The sequence below is a fragment of the Lampetra planeri genome, chromosome 42, assembly GCF_965212315.1.
Source record: "Lampetra planeri chromosome 42, kcLamPlan1.2.h2, whole genome shotgun sequence".
NCBI classification, from domain to species: Eukaryota; Metazoa; Chordata; class Hyperoartia; order Petromyzontiformes; family Petromyzontidae; genus Lampetra; species Lampetra planeri.
Window position 1 is genome coordinate 7960949 of NC_136148.1, and position 17210 is coordinate 7978158.

General features: G+C 48.0%; 6 non-coding genes across 6 annotated transcripts; 5 read left to right on the plus strand and 1 right to left on the minus strand.

Annotated features, from left to right (window-relative positions):
- Nucleotides 1-617: 617 nt before the first annotated feature.
- On the plus strand, nucleotides 618-689 carry TRNAA-UGC (transfer RNA alanine (anticodon UGC)). Its single transcript has one exon. It is a non-coding gene; the product is annotated as a tRNA-Ala (tRNA).
- Nucleotides 690-6396: 5707 nt separating this feature from the next.
- On the plus strand, nucleotides 6397-6468 carry TRNAA-CGC (transfer RNA alanine (anticodon CGC)). The gene has a single exon. It is a non-coding gene; the product is annotated as a tRNA-Ala (tRNA).
- Nucleotides 6469-6973: 505 nt separating this feature from the next.
- Nucleotides 6974-7045, plus strand: TRNAA-UGC (transfer RNA alanine (anticodon UGC)). The gene has a single exon. It is a non-coding gene; the product is annotated as a tRNA-Ala (tRNA).
- A 486-nt stretch (nucleotides 7046-7531) lies between these two features.
- Nucleotides 7532-7604, minus strand: TRNAR-CCG (transfer RNA arginine (anticodon CCG)). The gene has a single exon. It is a non-coding gene; the product is annotated as a tRNA-Arg (tRNA).
- Nucleotides 7605-7839: 235 nt separating this feature from the next.
- Nucleotides 7840-7911, plus strand: TRNAA-CGC (transfer RNA alanine (anticodon CGC)). The gene has a single exon. It is a non-coding gene; the product is annotated as a tRNA-Ala (tRNA).
- A 505-nt stretch (nucleotides 7912-8416) lies between these two features.
- Nucleotides 8417-8488, plus strand: TRNAA-UGC (transfer RNA alanine (anticodon UGC)). Its single transcript has one exon. It is a non-coding gene; the product is annotated as a tRNA-Ala (tRNA).
- The last annotated feature ends 8722 nt before the right edge of the window (nucleotides 8489-17210 follow it).

Consider the following 17210-nt stretch of genomic DNA (forward strand, 5'->3'; position numbering starts at 1 on the left):
TTTAATTCATGTTTTAAACAAAGGTTGAATTTTAAAATGAATTGTCTGTGTCCATGTCCCTGTAATAAGGGTGCACGTTAACGAAATCTTAGGATTAATGTGTGTTAATATACCCAACTTGCTATTTTTAAAACTCACGATGTACAGCTTTTATTTAATTCATGTTTTAAACAAAGGTTGAATTTTAAAATGAATTGTCTGTGTCCATGTCCCTGTAATAAGGGTGCACGTTAACGAAATCTTAGGATTAATGTGTGTTAATATACCCAACTTGCTATTTTTAAAACTCACGATGTACACAGTGATCAAATTGTTTATTTAAACATTTGGAGATGAAAACAAGTGCTCAAAAGTATCCAGAACACTTTTATTTCCGAATTAAATACTTCCAATAATAAATAAATTGGGAAAGCATTATAGTATCCATCCTCCACATGTATTTTAGTTATTTCTTTCAGTTTAAAAGAAACACATTTTGCTTGGACTCTGTGCAGACTCGATGGGTACAAGTCCCAGGGCCAACAGGAGAGTGAGTGGGGTGACAAGAGAGAGAAAGAAGCTGATGACAAAGTTTCACCCCATACCTAGGTGGAACTGCGCCCAGGTAGAACCGGAATGGGGATGTAGCTCAGTGGTAGAGCGCACGCTTTGCATGTGTGAGGCCCCGGGTTCAGTCCCCGGCATCTCCACGCCGTGACATTTTGCCAGTGGCCAATTTTACTCGAAGGAACACGCGTGGCCTGGACAAAAACGCCAACTTGTTTTGATTCGTTATGATTGCTGAGCACAGATGCAGAAGCCCAACATGTCATCCGATCAGCAATGAACAGCACTACAATCAAGGTGTCGTCGATTGAATCGGAAGCGAGATGGGACGAGGTGTGAATGGTGAGTGTAGGCCCACGTGGGGGCCTACATAGAGGCCTACGTGGGGGCCTACGTCGAGGCCTACGTCGGGGCCCACGTGGAGGCCTACGTCGAGGCCTACGTCGGGGCCCACGTAGGGGCCTACATAGAGGCCTACGTCGGGGCCTACGTCGAGGCCCACGTGGAGGCCTACATAGAGGCCTACGTCGGGGCCCACGTCGAGGCCCACGTGGGGGCCTACATAGAAGCCTACGTCAGGGCCTACGTCGAGGCCTACTTCGAGGCCTACGTCGGGGCCTACGTCGAGGCCTACTTCGAGCCCTATGTCGGGGCCCACGTGGGGGCCTACGTGGGGGCCTACGTCGAGGCCTACGTGGAGGGCGCTCGTCAATGGAAGCAGAACAATGAAGCTGATGGGCCAAACATCTCGCCTCTCCACGTCCACATCACGCAACTACTCGGCCTCGGTGCCTCCAGGCCGCACGGCCGCTGCTGCTCTGCTGTAGTACACACAGCTGCGGCTGCTTCGTGTATGACTCCTGCAACTGCAGTTGGGTCGGCTGCAGCTGCTACAACAACAACAACAGCAGCTGCAACAACAACAGCAGCTGCAACAACAACAGCAGCTGCAACAACAACAGCAGCTGCAACAACAACAGCAGCTGCAACAACAACAGCAGCTGCAACAACAACAGCAGCTGCAACAACAACAGCAGCTGCAACAACAACAGCAGCTGCAACAACAACAGCAGCTGCAACAACAACAGCAGCTGCAACAACAACAGCAGCTGCAACAACAACAGCAGCTGCAACAACAACAGCAGCTGCAACAACAACAGCAGCTGCAACAACAACAGCAGCTGCAACAACAACAGCAGCTGCAACAACAACAGCAGCTGCAACAACAACAGCAGCAAGATGGCGGCGGCGTGTGCGGCCGCGTGTGCGTTGTGCTGCATGGGTGTGGGCTGTGCGTGAGAGTGGGTGAAGGTGAGCTGCGTGTGAGTGAGCTGTGTGTGTGTTTAAATTTAGTGTTTTAAAGATGTCAATTCACCTGCTGTGTATCTTACTACTGTCCCTCCCGGCCATATCTAGTGCCACACTCAACTCTACAAACGGCTACCCGCGTTACTTCGCGTCACTTTGCGTCAATACTTATTGCTAAATTTGCCACTACACCTGCTAATGAAACAACTTATAGACACTTCTACACTCCATCATTGTATCCTTTTAAACCCTATCTTTGTCCCATTACTTCACCAGCACTCCTTCCAAACTTCATTCTGCTCTTAAAAATAACACCATCTGCGAGCTGCTGCTATTCGTCCAAGGTTCGTCGCTCTTCATCCTTTCACAGAAAATACCTGTGCAAACTATTAATTCTACTTTTCTTATTTCTGGGTGGTATTGAGCTTCATCCTGGCCCAAATGTAAAGAACTCATATAATTCTGTAGATTTTTCTGGCAGAAAAGGTGTTGGTGTTCTACATGTCAACATCAGATGGCTTTTGATTACATTAAGTCAACTAAAACTAGAAGTAGCAAATCTTGACCCGGACATATTTTGCCTAACAGAAACATTTCTCACTCCTGCCGTCAATGACTTGCAGATTACGATTGACAACTACAACCTTTTTCGGCTTGACCGATGATCTAAAGGAGGTGGAATTGCCATCTATGTTCGTAATACTATTGCATGTTCACCAGCTCACTCCTTGTTTAAAAAATGTTGCTGTGAAGGTCTGGCTCTCAGAATAACTCTCCCTAATAATCAACACATATTGGTAGTGTGCTGCTATAGACCGCCTAGTGGTAAGGATGTTGAAGCTGCATCTGCACTGAGAGAGCTTCTTGGGGGCCTCCCTAAAGGTGAAATAGTTTTAGTGGGTGATCTAAATTGGAATTGGCTAAACCCGCCGGCCGTGGCCACAAATTTTGCAGATGAATTTAACCTGTTTCAATTAATAAATGTCCCCACAAGACCCAACCTAAAAAATCCGGGGCAGTCATCTCTGCTTGACGTCCTATTGACAAATGCCCCTCACAATTTCGCACTGACTGGTGTTCTAGGTAATAACCTTAGTGATCACTCCTTCATTTTTGGGGTGAGATCATCAGCCAGACCCAAAGCCCCCCCTAAATTGGTTGAGAAGCACTCCATGAGACACTTCAGCATACAGGCATTTACTAATGATGTGCTTCACTCGGATATTGACAAGGTCTGTGATATTCCAAACCTGACTACGGCTTGGGAGACCTTCAGGTACACGTTTCTCCAAATTCTTAACAAACATGCTCCGTTGGTTAAATTTAAAACTAAAGGCAATCGTCCACCATGGTTTGATCTTTTGATTACAAAGCTCATGAAAACTAGAGACAAGGCTTGGGCATGTGCTCAGAAAAGTAATTTGGTTAATGACTGGCTAGAATACAGGATTTTAAGGAATAGATGCGTCAAAAAAATACGGCATGCAAAAAATGACTACTTCTCTTCTACTCTCCTTGAATCTCATGGAAATGCCAGGATTTTCTGGAAAACAATCAAATGTATCGAAAAGGCATCCAAAACAGATAATCTGCCCGTTCAGCTTAACCGAAATGGGGAATATTTTTCAGATCCCCAAAAAATAGTTGACAATTTTAACCTTCATTTTTCTGAAGCTGGTACCCTATTTGATAATCTATTGGGAGTCACCCCTGCTCATGCAAATTCCTACACCCCTATCCAAACATTAAGCGAATTTAGTTTTCAGCCAATCCACGAAAGTAATGTTCTGAAACAACTGTCCTACCTCAAAGGGTCCTCCTCTACCGGAGCAGATAGTATTCCCGTCTTTGCTCTACTAAGTGTTGGTCACCTAATATACAAACCTATAGCCCATATTTTCAACCTGTCCATAAAAGAAGCATCAGTTCCACTAGAATGGAAACATTCCTATGTTCGTCCACTTCACAAAGGGGGCCCTAAAGATGATCCAAATAACTACCGACCTATCTCAATTTTGTCCCCGTTGATGAAAATTTTTGAAAAATTATTGAACTACCAAATTAGCAGTTTCCTGTCCGCCAACAATCTATTACATCTAAAACAATCTGGGTTCCGAAAAAAATACAGCACCACATCTGCTGCATTAGACTCTATGAATCACATTTACAGTAGCCTTGATAATAACCAGTACTGCGCCTGTCTTTTTCTTGACTTGTCCAAAGCTTTTGATACAGTAGACCACAACATCCTGCTTAGTAAAATAAGTTGCCTCGGTTTTTCCGAAAACACAGTAAAATGGTTAAAAAATTACCTCTTTTCTCGCACCCAAACTGTATTCACAGATGGTTGGAGGTCAAACAGTGTTAAGATAACAAAAGGGGTTCCACAGGGTTCCATTCTCGGCCCCCTCTTGTTCTCTCTTTATGTAAATGACTTGGGCACTGAACTGGATTATTCCAGGGTAAATGTTTTTGCAGATGACACGGTACTAATTACTGCTGGCCGCTCTCCGGATGACGTGATTGCTAAGCTCCAGAGTGATTTCAACAAACTACAACATCAGCTAGTTGCTCTTAAACTAGTCCTAAATCCTGCCAAAACCAAGGTGCTATGCTTCTCACCAGGACTAAAGCAGGAAGTTATTTTCCCCAAATTACATTCCTTAAATAATGATCAAATAGAGCAAGTTAAGATTTATAAGTATCTTGGGGTCATCCTGGATTCAAAACTGAATTTTGAAGATCACATTGATTATATTGGGAAAAAGACAAAAATTTAAATTGGTTTTCTATATCGACACAAGCACTGCTTCCCCCCTATGTTCCGTTTGGAATTGATTAAAGCTACCATACTGCCTCTACTTGATTACTGTGACATTGTTTATAAATCAGCCCCAAGTACTGTACTGAAGAAGCTTGACTCAATGTATCACTCGGCCTTAAGATTTGCATTGAACTGCCCATATAGGACTCACCACTGTGATCTCTACATTGGGTCAAACTTAACATCTCTGAATGTTCGACGGCTTGTGCACCAGATCTTATTTATTCATGATGTACTTGCAAAAAAATCTGCAGATTACCTGCTGGATCTCATCTCTGTTTCAAAGAAGAAATTTGACCTAAGGTCTACACTCATTTACCAGCTTAATATTCCCTATTGCCGTACATATACTGGAGGAAGGGCCTTTGCTATTGATGCCCCCAGGGTCTGGAATGCTGTTGCCAATAAATTGAAACTTGAGTCACTACCTATGAGATCTTCACTCAAAACTGCTCTAGAGGAGTTGTACACCCCTAGCTGCCAGTGCTATTCAGTGACCTAAAATAAAATGTTTCGCTCCGGATGATCGCTACAAAGTATGACCTGTGTTTTGATTTAGTGTGCTGATCTTAAAGGTGCATTAAAAAATTACAATACTCCGATTGATGCTCCTGCTGTTGTGGAGTGACTCATGCAGCCAGCTATGGCTGCAAGGTTTTGGTAGTACATGTTGTTTATGCCATTTATTGTGAAAATTCCGTCACAGTTCCTATGATTGCTTTTTCATTGCTTTCATGGCTTTATTTTGGTGATTTCGAAAAGTGTATTGGTTTAGCCATGTTTGTTTGTTGTAGTACAGAGTTAGACTGATGGCCTTAATCTAAGCTGTCTTGTGGGTGTTGTTGTTGTTGTTTGACTTGCATCCCACTGAGATTTTTGCACACAGCGTTGGTGTACGGTGTTTTTTCTGCAATATTTTTGCTGTCTTTTCTTGGATTTTCTGTTTGCACTTAGTCACATATTCACTTTAAGATGTTTTTTGTTCTTTTTTTTGTTTTTTGTTTGTTGCGGTTGCACCCGATTCAAGAGCTGAATGGCTCACAGGGCTATACCTATGAATGAACTTGAACTTGATAAATTAACTTGATTAGAGTTAACATATTTACGGAACTTAGCAAGGTTATTAGACTTGATACCGGATGATGGACTTCTAAATTCGAGCAGTGCGTAGAATAAGCTGATAGAAAAGTGTTGTGACCTGCCGAGTAGTGGTCGAACGGAGGGTGTGAGACGAAAATCAGTCTGGAGTCCTCATGGCAGAAGGATAACTCAACGAGTGGAATTATATCAGGATACTTGGGAAATTTTCTTTATAAATGGAGAGGTAAATTATGCATAGGTAATTGAATGGGAAATCAACTTGTGATTTGAATAAGAAATATGATCGTTGAATTTTTACCAAAACACTAAAGACCGAGATGGGACTCGAACCCACAATCCCCAGCTACGGAAGCTGGTGCCTTATCCATTAGGCCACTGGGCCACATTCATCGAGCCCTGTGTTCTTTGTGATGACCCCTAATGTGGATGAGATGTCACTTTCAAGGTACTCAGAAGTAGACCAGGTAATGCTTGCTTCCAAGTGCCGCTATCTAACAAACGGGAAATGGAAAAGATCTGCGAGATTTCAGAGTAGATTCTTCAACTCCGGCCATGACCCCGATAGCCCCCTTACACAACGAGGTCACGTTACTGGGATCAGACTGAGCCAGTGTGGTGGGGATGTAGCTCAGTGGTAGAGCGCACGCTTCGCATGTGTGAGGCCCCGGGTTCAATCCCCGGCATCTCCATGTCCGCAGCTTTTATTTAATTCATGTTTCCAACAAAGGTTGAATTCTAAAATGAATTGTCTGTGTCCATGCCCCTGTAATAAGTGAGCACGTTAACTTTCGTAAATATTACCCTGGATGAACGAAACCTTAGGATTAATGTGTGTTAATTTACGGAACCTGCTAATTTTGTAACTCACGATGTACACAGTGATCAAATTTTTTATTTAAACATTTGGAGATGAAAACAAGTGCTTAAAAGTATCCAGAACACTTTTATTTCCGAATTAAATACTTCCAATAATAAATAAATTGAGAAAGCATTATAGTATCCATCCTCCACATGTATTTTAGTTATTTCTATCAGTTTAAAAGAAACACATTTTGCTTGGACTCTGTGCAGACTCGATGGGTACAAGTCCCAGGGCCAACAGGAGAGTGAGTGGGGTGACAAGAGAGAGAAAGAAGCTGATGACAAAGTTTCACCCCATACCTAGGTGGAACTGCGCCCAGGTAGAACCGGAATGGGGATGTAGCTCAGTGGTAGAGCGCACGCTTTGCATGTGTGAGGCCCCGGGTTCAATCCCTGGCATTTCCACGCAGTGACATTTTGCCAGTGGCCAATTTTACTCGAAGGATCATGCGTGGCCTGGACAAAACGCCAACTTGTTTTGATTCGTTATGATTGCTGAGCACAGATCCAGAAGCCCAACATGTCATCCGTTCAGCAATGAACAGCACTACAATCAAGGTGTCGTCGATTAGAGTTAACATATTTACGGAACTTAGCAAGGTTATTAGACTTGATACCGGATGATGGACTTCTAAATTCGAGCAGTGCGTGGAATAAGCTGATAGAAAAGTGTTGTGACCTGACGAGTGGTGGTCGAACGGAGTGTGTGAGACGAAAATCAGTCTGGAGTCCTTATGGCAGAAGGATAACTCAACGAGTGGAATTATATCAGGATATTTTGGAAATTTTCTTTATAAGTGGAGAGGTAAATTATGCATAGGTAATTGAATGGGAAATCAACTTGTGATTTGAATAAGAAATATGATCATTGAATTTTTACCAAAACACAAAAGACCCAGATGGGACTCGAACCCACAATCCCCAGCTCCGGAAGCTGGTGCCTTATCCATTAGGCCACTGGGCCACATTCATCGAGCCCTATGTTCTTTGTGATGACCCCTAATTTGGATGAGATGTCACTTTCAAGGTACTCAGAAGTAGCCCAGGTAATGCTTGCTTCCAAGTGCCGCTATCTAACAAACGGGAAATGGAAAAGATCTGCGAGATTTCAGAGTAGATTCTTCAACTCCGGCCATGACCCCGATAGCCCCCTTACACAACGAGGTCACGTTACTGGGATCAGACTGAGCCAGCGTGGTGGGGATGTAGCTCAGTGGTAGAGCGCGCGCTTCGCATGTGTGAGGCCCCGGGTTCAATCCCCGGCATCTCCATGTCTGCAGCTTTTATTTAATTCATGTTTTAAACAAAGGTTGAATTTTAAAATGAATTGTCTGTGTCCATGTCCCTGTAATAAGGGTGCACGTTAACTTTAGTGAATATTACCCTAGATGAACGAAATTTTAGGATTAATGTGTGTTAATATACCGAACTTGCTATTTTTATAACTCACGATGTACACAGTGATCAAATTGTTTATTTAAACATTTGGAGATGAAAACAAGTGCTTAAAAGTATCCAGAACACTTTTATTTCCGAATTAAATACTCCCAATAATAAATAAATTGGGAAAGCATTATAGTATCCATCCTCCACATGTATTTTAGTTATTTCTATCAGTTTAAAAGAAACACATTTTGCTTGGACTCTGTGCAGACTCGATGGGTACAAGTCCCAGGGCCAACAGGAGAGTGAGTGGGGTGACAAGAGAGAGAAAGAAGCTGATGACAAAGTTTCACCCCATACCTAGGTGGAACTGCGCCCAGGTAGAACCGGAATGGGGATGTAGCTCAGTGGTAGAGCGCATGCTTTGCATGTGTGAGGCCCCGGGTTCAATCACCGGCATCTCCACGCAGTGACATTTTTCCAGTGGCCAATTTTACTCGAAGGAACATGCGTGGCCTGGACAAAACGCCAACTTGTTTTGATTCGTTACGATTGCTGAGCAAAGATCCAGAAGCCCAACAGCAATTGTAATAAAAGACTCGGACGCTTCTCTCTGTCCTGTGTCCTTTATTTGGGTTCAATCTCTTTTCCCTCACGGTACTCCCCTATATACTCTCCACTCTGCAGCCCCAGGCTGCTGTCGCTCACGTAGCCCAACTCCCTCCTAGCAGCCCCGCTGCTGTCACGTCGTGCAGACCCCTGCTGCCCGACTCCTCCCTTGCAGACCCGCAGCCTCCTCCTGCCCCGACCTCGCCACTCTCTCCTCACCCTTCGCCCTGCGTGGCCTCTAACTTTCCCACTCCTGCTTCCCCCACTCCCGACTGCTTCCGGTTACCCCCCTTATAGACCCTTACCCTCTCCCCCACGTGACGTAACTCCTCCCCCCATGACGTCACTTCCGGGAGGTCGTTTACACCCGCATTACACCACCCTCCCCCGTAGAGAAAATCCAGCCGACCTCGGCTGAACACAACTCCAATAAGCAATGCGAGCGAACACGACCGAAAACGAAAAAGGACACAGAACACACGATAATATACCGAAAGAACAAGAACACAACACAATAATTAACGAAATGTGAGGGATTTCGAGCGGGTGCGGGTCGCCGGGCCGTCCCGGACGGTCGGTGGCCCTCCCGCCGAGCGGGAACGTGGCAGGGTTTTAAGAGCGACAGGCTGAAGTTCGTCTGTCGCTATTGGAGGCCTGGCAACGTCCCGGTCCCCTATTTTCGAAGGCGCAGCATCAGAGGCGTCCCGCGATCGTGTCCGCGGCGGGGTAGGAAGGGCTGCGGGCCTCAAAGGTTCCGCAGCCGTGGTAGGTGCACCCCGAGCTGGGTCTGCTTTCCCCTGCCGCGTCACGGCCGGCTCATCTGTGAAAGGCACGACAGGCGCTCTAGCAAAGTCAGCAGGCACAGGCAAGGGCGAGTCGGCAGCAACAGACCCCGGCAAGGCAACCTCAGGAGATGACGCATCCGGTCGAGGGGCCACGTATGGTTTCAACCGAGATGTATGGACGAACCAACGCCGAGAACCAAACCGAACACGCGCCGACTGTGGGTTGGGAACCTCGATGAGGCGAACCGGCCCTTGCCATGGCTTATGTAATTTAGGAGAGGTACCTGGCCGCACCTGTGGACAATGGAGCCAGGCCAGGTCCCCCGTTTTCCAAGGGCATTCCCCTTTTGAGCGTCGCGCACACCGCTCGTTCCGAGCCTGGGCTTTGGCCGTAGCCATGCGAGCCTCCACCCGCGCCTCAGTGACTCGGCGAACGGTGTCCTGAATATAATCAGGAAGAGGCTTGACAGGTCCCCTCGCCTCGGTTCCCAACTGTTCATTAATCGGCGGTACGTTTTCACGACCGTACATCAGAAAAAACGGCGAATATCCTGTAGCCGCATGCGGCGTCATCCGGTACGCTGAAAGCACCCCAGGGATATGCAAATCCCAATCCGATTGTTTTTCACTAACCGTATGGCACAACATGGCGGACAGGGTCCGATTAAGCCGTTCCACCATACCATCCGTTTGTGGGTGGTAGGGAGATGTCCGTATTTTTTTTGTACCCAGCGCCGCACACACCTCCCCCAACAATTTCGAGGAAAAATTCCGGCCTTGGTCTGTAAGGAGCCTCTCCGGCGCCCCTTTGTCCATAACATACCCAAAAAGAAAGGCGTCTGTGATAGACGCCGCTGACTGGTCAGGCAAAGGCCAGGCCACCGGCCAGCGGGAGAGGTACTCCACCCCTACCAGCAAATATTTATTTCCCCTAGCGGATGGCGGAAAGGGTCCCAAAATATCTAACGCCACCAACTCATTAACTCGAGACACCTGGATGGATTGTATCGGCGGCACATATGGATGTTTAGGTGGCTTACGGCGGGCACAATCGGGACACGCGCGAACGTGCCCGACGACATCCGTCGTCATGCCGTGCCAATAGTAGTCTCGCTGCAGCGTCAATAGCGTCTTCTGCACCCCCAGATGTAAAAGCGTGTCACAATGCAGAGTCCTAATCAATTCGTACCGCAATGATGCCGGTACAACCAGACGCCAGCGTTCCTGCATCCCTTCCCTCCACATCAGCAAGCCATCACGGAGAGCGGTTTCCGGCACGCCGCCCGCACAGAGTCGCCCACTCCCCTTCACAGGCCGCTTACGTAACGTTACCAAGGAATCATCCAACATCTGTTCCCGAATCCACACAGACCTCGGGAGATGTAGAATGCCATCAGCCGGTCCCCCATCAGCCGACCCCGCATCAGCCGGCCCCGGCTCAAGCGGAGCTTCCGGCACTTCGACTGCCAGCGCGACAGGCGGAGGGGGGTGCTGAATCGGGCCACAACTATGCGTCCCCGACGCACACGCGCAAGGGGATCGCTGCGGCAACCTGGAAAGTGCGTCCGCATTAGCGTGACGCACTCCCTTCCGATGGTGAATTTGGAAGGAAAATTCTTGCAGCGTGTCCAACCATCGCGCCAGCTGGCCGGATGGTTGGTCCATTTTAAGAGCATACTGCAAGGCCGCATGATCTGTGCGAACAATAAACGAATGACCGTACAGATACGGTCGAAATTGGGGGAGAAAAAAAACAATAGCCAAAAGTTCCCTGCGAGTGACACAGTAGCGGGTTTCAGCGGGAGACAAAATCCGGCTACCATACGCGACCACGCGTTCTACACCACCTTTGGACTGAGATAACACCGCCCCAATACCCGTGTCACTCGCGTCCGTATCCAGAATGAAGGGATGCGCAAAATCCGGATAATCCAACGTCGGTGCCGTAGCCAATAGATCGTGTAGGCCTCGAAACGCCGCCTCCTCTGGCGGTCCCCAAGCAAATTTGTGTCCTTTACCCGTCAGGAGATGCAAAGGCCTCGCGATCGTAGCAAAATTTGGAACAAACCTCCGATAATATGAGGCGAACCCCAAAAACCGACGCACATCCCCCACCGTGGCAGGGGTTGGCCAGTCACGGACGCACGCAGTTTTGTCCGGATCTGTGGCCACCCCGTCCGCACTGACGATGTGCTCCAAATAACGCACGGAGTGTTGCAGCAGGTGACATTTCTTGGGCTTAAATTTCAAATTAGCAGAACGCATCCTGGTGAACACGGCCTCCAACCGCGATAAATGCTCGTCAAATGTGCGGCTGAAAACGATAATATCGTCCAAATATATAAGACATGTCTCCCACTGCAACCCCGTTAATACCAACTCCATCAACCTCTGAAAAGTGGCAGGGGCCGCATTCAGCCCCATCGGAAGACAGTTAAATTGAAATAACCCCTGCGGCGTACGGAAAGCAGTCTTTTCTCGCGAGGACTCGTCGAGGGGAAGCTGCCAGAAGCCCGAAGAGAGATCTAGCGTTGAAAAGAACTTCGCCCCCGACAAGGCATCGAGAGAGTCGTCCATACGCGGCAGGGGATACGCATCTGCCACCGACACCTTATTTAATTTATGAAAGTCTACACAAAATCGCAATTTGCCATCTTTTTTCTTGACCAAAACAACAGGTGCGCCCCATGGGCTGTTAGACGGAGATATTATGTCCGCAGCCAACATGTCATCCACTGCCCCTCGAACATGCTCTCGCTCAGCCGGACTCATCCGATGCGAGTTCAACCGAATAGGGGCAGCGTCCCCTGTGTCAATATGATGGTAAAGCAACGAGGTGCGTCCTAAGTCCAAATCATCGGAACTAAACACATCAGAATAGCTCGATAACAATTTACGAATCGCACAACGTTGTTCCCCGGAAAGAGCTGAATTCTCCCCACACAATTCAGCAATCCAGCGGTCATCTACAGCTCCGGGGCCCGAAACACCTCCAACGACCCCCCGGCCGGACAGATCATCATGAGCTGTAAACGCAGTAGTGGCATGTGCCACAACGGTACCCGCCGGCACACACACGCTTTCGGCACTCGCGTTAAGCACCTGCAAAAACGGCTGCTGGTCTGGCCTAACAATAGTTTGTGCCCCAACCAGCGCCGATCCACCCGTGATGGTGGCAGACGGTGACAACAAAACCCCAATCGCTCCTTGACGACCAGGTACAGGCTTCCGATAACGCAAAGGAATGAGAATCTGTGAGCCAGGTGGAATATCAACAGACACTTCGGACAATGCCTGCACCTGGGCGACAGGAGCAGGTCGCCCCCAGGGCGACGGAAAAAAGGCAATTTTACGGCCTTCCGGTAATTGAATGCAGTTCTCATTAATTCTAATTAGAATGGGCATTTTGGCCAGAAAATCGGTCCCTAATAAACAAGGAACCGCAAGAGACATCGAAATTAACACAATTCCCGAGGCCGACACTCCCCCGATAGCAATTGTAGCGTACACCTGGCCCACAATGCCCATGCTACCCCCGTTCGCGGCGACGCAGGAAGCGTAAGCCGGACTCACGGCCTCTGGTGGGATGTTCAAGAGATGGAATATTACATCCGAAATAATGGTCGCGGACGCTCCGGAATCTACCAAAATCCGTACGTCCACCCCTTGTATCGACCCAGGTATGGTGGACGAACCGGTAGCGGCCGCGACGATCCGCCGAGCCAACTTACGCCACTGCGTTACGGAACGACAAGGCACAGTCAATGGTCTCCCATTATTCAAAACACCCGGATCGCATGACAACGGTGATGAGTGAGGTGTCAAGCCTTGCCGGGTGTCTGGTGCGCACCGACTTGCCTGTGCTGGCGAATCCTTCCTTGGAGCGGCCGCTGTCGAGGCCTCCTGCTGGGGCGGACCCGGGACACGGGCCCAGCAGTCCCTGGCATAATGGCCCTTACGCCCGCAGCGGAAGCAGTCGATGTTGTTGCGCCTTGCTGCGGGCGCCCCGTCCCGACGCGGCCGTGTCGGCGGCGCAGCCCGCGGCTCCGGCCACGGAGCAGCGGCAGCCGACAGCTCCTGCGGGCTCCTGTCGTCCGGCACATAAACAGCTTTCTTGGGGTCCCAACCCACGGCTCCCCCTTCGACGATGGGCCCACCCGTCCACGCCGTAACTTTCTTCCACCGGCGCAGGTTGAACTGGGCGTCCAGACACTTAGCCGCAGCCCGGGATGTGAGCTTCTCGTGACCGCACACCGGCATGGGAATGCCGAGATCCCGGGACAACTCCAACATCCTACCCAGGATGAGAGGTTCCAACAGGTCAGTGTTGTATCCTAACCCTTCTTCCAAACTTGATATTTTTATATATTATCTTTTTACTTGATATATAATGAATGAAAACACCCCAAAGCGCAGCAAACTGCAAAACACCAGGTGTTGTTAAGTGATGAACTGGAGGAGGGCTGGGATGACAGAATTTGCAACCTTGCCTCAAGGATAGATAAATCCAGGGTGAGTGGTCAAACGAAGTGGGTCAGCTCAAGGTTGTGTATACAGGGGAGGGAGCTGATTAACAACCTGCGCGTCTGAACGTGAGGGGGCCTTTGACCTGAAATTAAGAATAACACTCCCAGAGCAGAAGGTTGGATGACCACAGTGAGACGAGAATAAGGGTGTTGTACCTTTCTCAAGGCTGCAGGCTCAGCTGAACGGCGAGGCTGCGGGGGTCACCAAAAGTTCGTGTTCGCCTAGTTAAGTCGAAAAGCTCAATTATTCTGTATTGCTATTAAAGTAACGTTAAAGTCAGAATTTAACAACAGGGTAGGCTAAAGTTATTGATATTCACACCCACTCCAATTAAACCAGGCCACAAGTTACGCCTACTGAACCATCACCATCATTAAGTCAATATGAAATGTTATTTCCATACCTTAATATACAACTCGACCCAAAGCATATGACAATCAGAACCTTCCTAAGTCAAAATTGAATCGCACCCAGACAGGAGCGAATAGTCGATATAAGGTTGAAGAGGGTATGAACAATAAGAGCGCGGCGAACTGCAAACGTAAGCAAAAGCCGGGAACGACACCAACCCAGCGACACCAGCCAGCAACAGCGAGTCGGGCTTCGACAGGCCATAAAAGTAGGAATAATAACTCCCGGGGTCAGGGGACATCAGAAGAAGCAAGCAGACAAAAACCAGAACTGACTCCAAGGTTCAACCGCCCTCACCTACAAGGAGTGACGGAAATTAATGAGGCCTTGAGTTAACGGCGTCAGCTGGACAGCAACAACAAAGGCGAGCAGAGACAGAGTGAGGCAAAGACTGCGAGGCTATGAAATGCAACTTCATGTCAGTAAAGCCGACCAACAAGTTAAGTTAAAGACATCACAATACATAATATCGTACATAACATCAATGTTAACGCTATTCACCGTCAACTATATTCCGCTTATATAACCATGCAGACACCAAGGAATACGAATTCCTAGGATCAAGAAACTTACCCCTTAACCTAAGGTATCGGAAATAAATTAATAATAATAAGCCTATGCATGAAAGACAAAAGTAAAACTTATGAAAAGCCAGGATAGCGGGATAAATCACCACCAGGTCGAAATAAAATACATAATAAAAGAGCGATGTTAAACCCAGGGTCGGAGAGAAAGGGAGATCCCGGCCGTCTTTGTATCCCCGCAGCGCGGGATGGGAGTGTGTATGTGCTCGGGGAGGCACCTCCACTTGGGTCAAGCACCACGATGGGAAACGACACACCTTAGGCTACATACAGAATCATAACTGGGAAATGGTAAGGGACAAATGTTAATTTAAAACTTTTTAACCATGTCTGTGTGCGTCTGTGAGGGTCGGAGGGAGTGTGCCCCTCCCTCCAGGTCGTGCAACACGGACAGAGACGCCTGTGAGACGATTTGTAACGTCTGTGTTTTGGTTCATGAAGAAGGCCAGACAAGAGATAATATTGCACCCAGACAGAGAGACGATTTCGAGGCAATTTGTAACATCTGATTGTTTGCTCATGGATTTTATGGAGGGAGTATGACAACGGAAAATACCGTGGGTGATGCACACAAGGACACACGGACGTACGGACACACACATGAACACACCTACACACGGACAGATCCTGACACAGTAAATCAAAAGAAACCCCGCCTTGTGGGCAGGGTCCAAAGGGATTTTTCGGCATAAAAGAAAGGACTCTGAGCATTGGAAACCAGTTCGACCAGGAGAGTCAACTCATCACGAGTTCGACCAGCGGGTCAGCTCCGGAGCGAGCTCGACCGGGAGGGTCGGCTCGACTCATCTTCAGCTCGACCGAGCGGGTCGACTCAGGAGCGAGCTCGACCGAACGGGTCGGCTCGACTCTTCAGCTTCTGGGACTCAGCCGAGTTCAGCCGGCTCTCGGGGCTCGACTCAAGCGGCTCCCCATCTCCTCTGCAGGCGGGCAAGACCCGCTTGACAGCTCAACTCGGCCGCGTGGGCCAACCTCTGCCGAGTCGAAGGTCTCTGCTGGCCGCCAGCGTCGCGGTTTGGCGACGAGGTGACGACCAACACTGCACGCCAGGAGCGAGCTGTGGGCGCCACCTACCGACCGAGCATCCAAACCAAATTCCCCACGGCGACAGAGGAGCGACTAATACGTATGACGCGCACCGCCCCCTCACCACACGACCACCAGGCGTCTGTTTGACATAAAGAACCGACTCCGAACACTGACTATTGAAGACAACTCTTACCACTCAAACCCACTCGAACCCATAAGCCGTCCGTGGCTGTGAAGAAACACTCGAGACCGAGTGATGGTCATCCGTCGTTTATAAGAGTATTCGTAATTTTATCTTTAATATTTAGTGGGCTGTACTCTTAATCACATAAATTCCCAACAGATCCATCAATACGAATTGATTCTTGGCACCTCCTTCCGCCGAGCAACGCTCACGTGGGGAGTGGTGGCCCACCAGATCCTTAACAGGTGATCTGGTCCCCAATTAGTAAACTCTGTATAAGATAACGATCTTCGGAAAAGGAGCCGTCGCAGGCCTTTACTCCGAGCCATTCTGTTGTCAGATAACCTGCCGATGTATCTGTTGAGATTGGTGCCTTTAAGAATAATAACTGTTTTGATTGTGTTTTTTTTTTATCGCCGTATAATCTTTCAAGTATCTTTCATGCATTAACGTTAAGGTTTTCTTAGCATAGTATTTGCATGTTTTAACGACTCTCTCTCTCACTAACAACCATCGCGTTATGCGGGATCTATGTGCCGTTGTCAAAGTGAAATCAGACAATCGTTGGTGATACTGTATTGATGCCGTATTGACGTTCCGAGATTGAGAGTTCGCATACTATATCATAGTTGAGGTTGAATTAGTAATAAATTGATTAATACAGAAGTGGTTGTGTGATTCTTTCCTGAAATTTATGCATAAGATCTGCTTCTGCGTTGAGATCTGAACTTGGTGACCTTAATAAACACACTAACACGTACTCAGTAAATGTTAAAGCGATAACGGGGTGAACCGGGGACCTAAAAAAATTAAGCGAGAATGAGACGAACCTAGACAACGATGCCGAGTTAATCTAAGTTAATCTTGCATACTTACACCACACCTGCATAACTGCATACGATTAATTGCCGTATTCCGATCGATAACCCACCCTCGTCACCGAGGCGGGGTCTGGTTATCATAACGACTTGCATTATCATAATTACACCACTCGCAAAATTACTACGATTACCTCTCGAATTGGCATAATTAAATGTGCA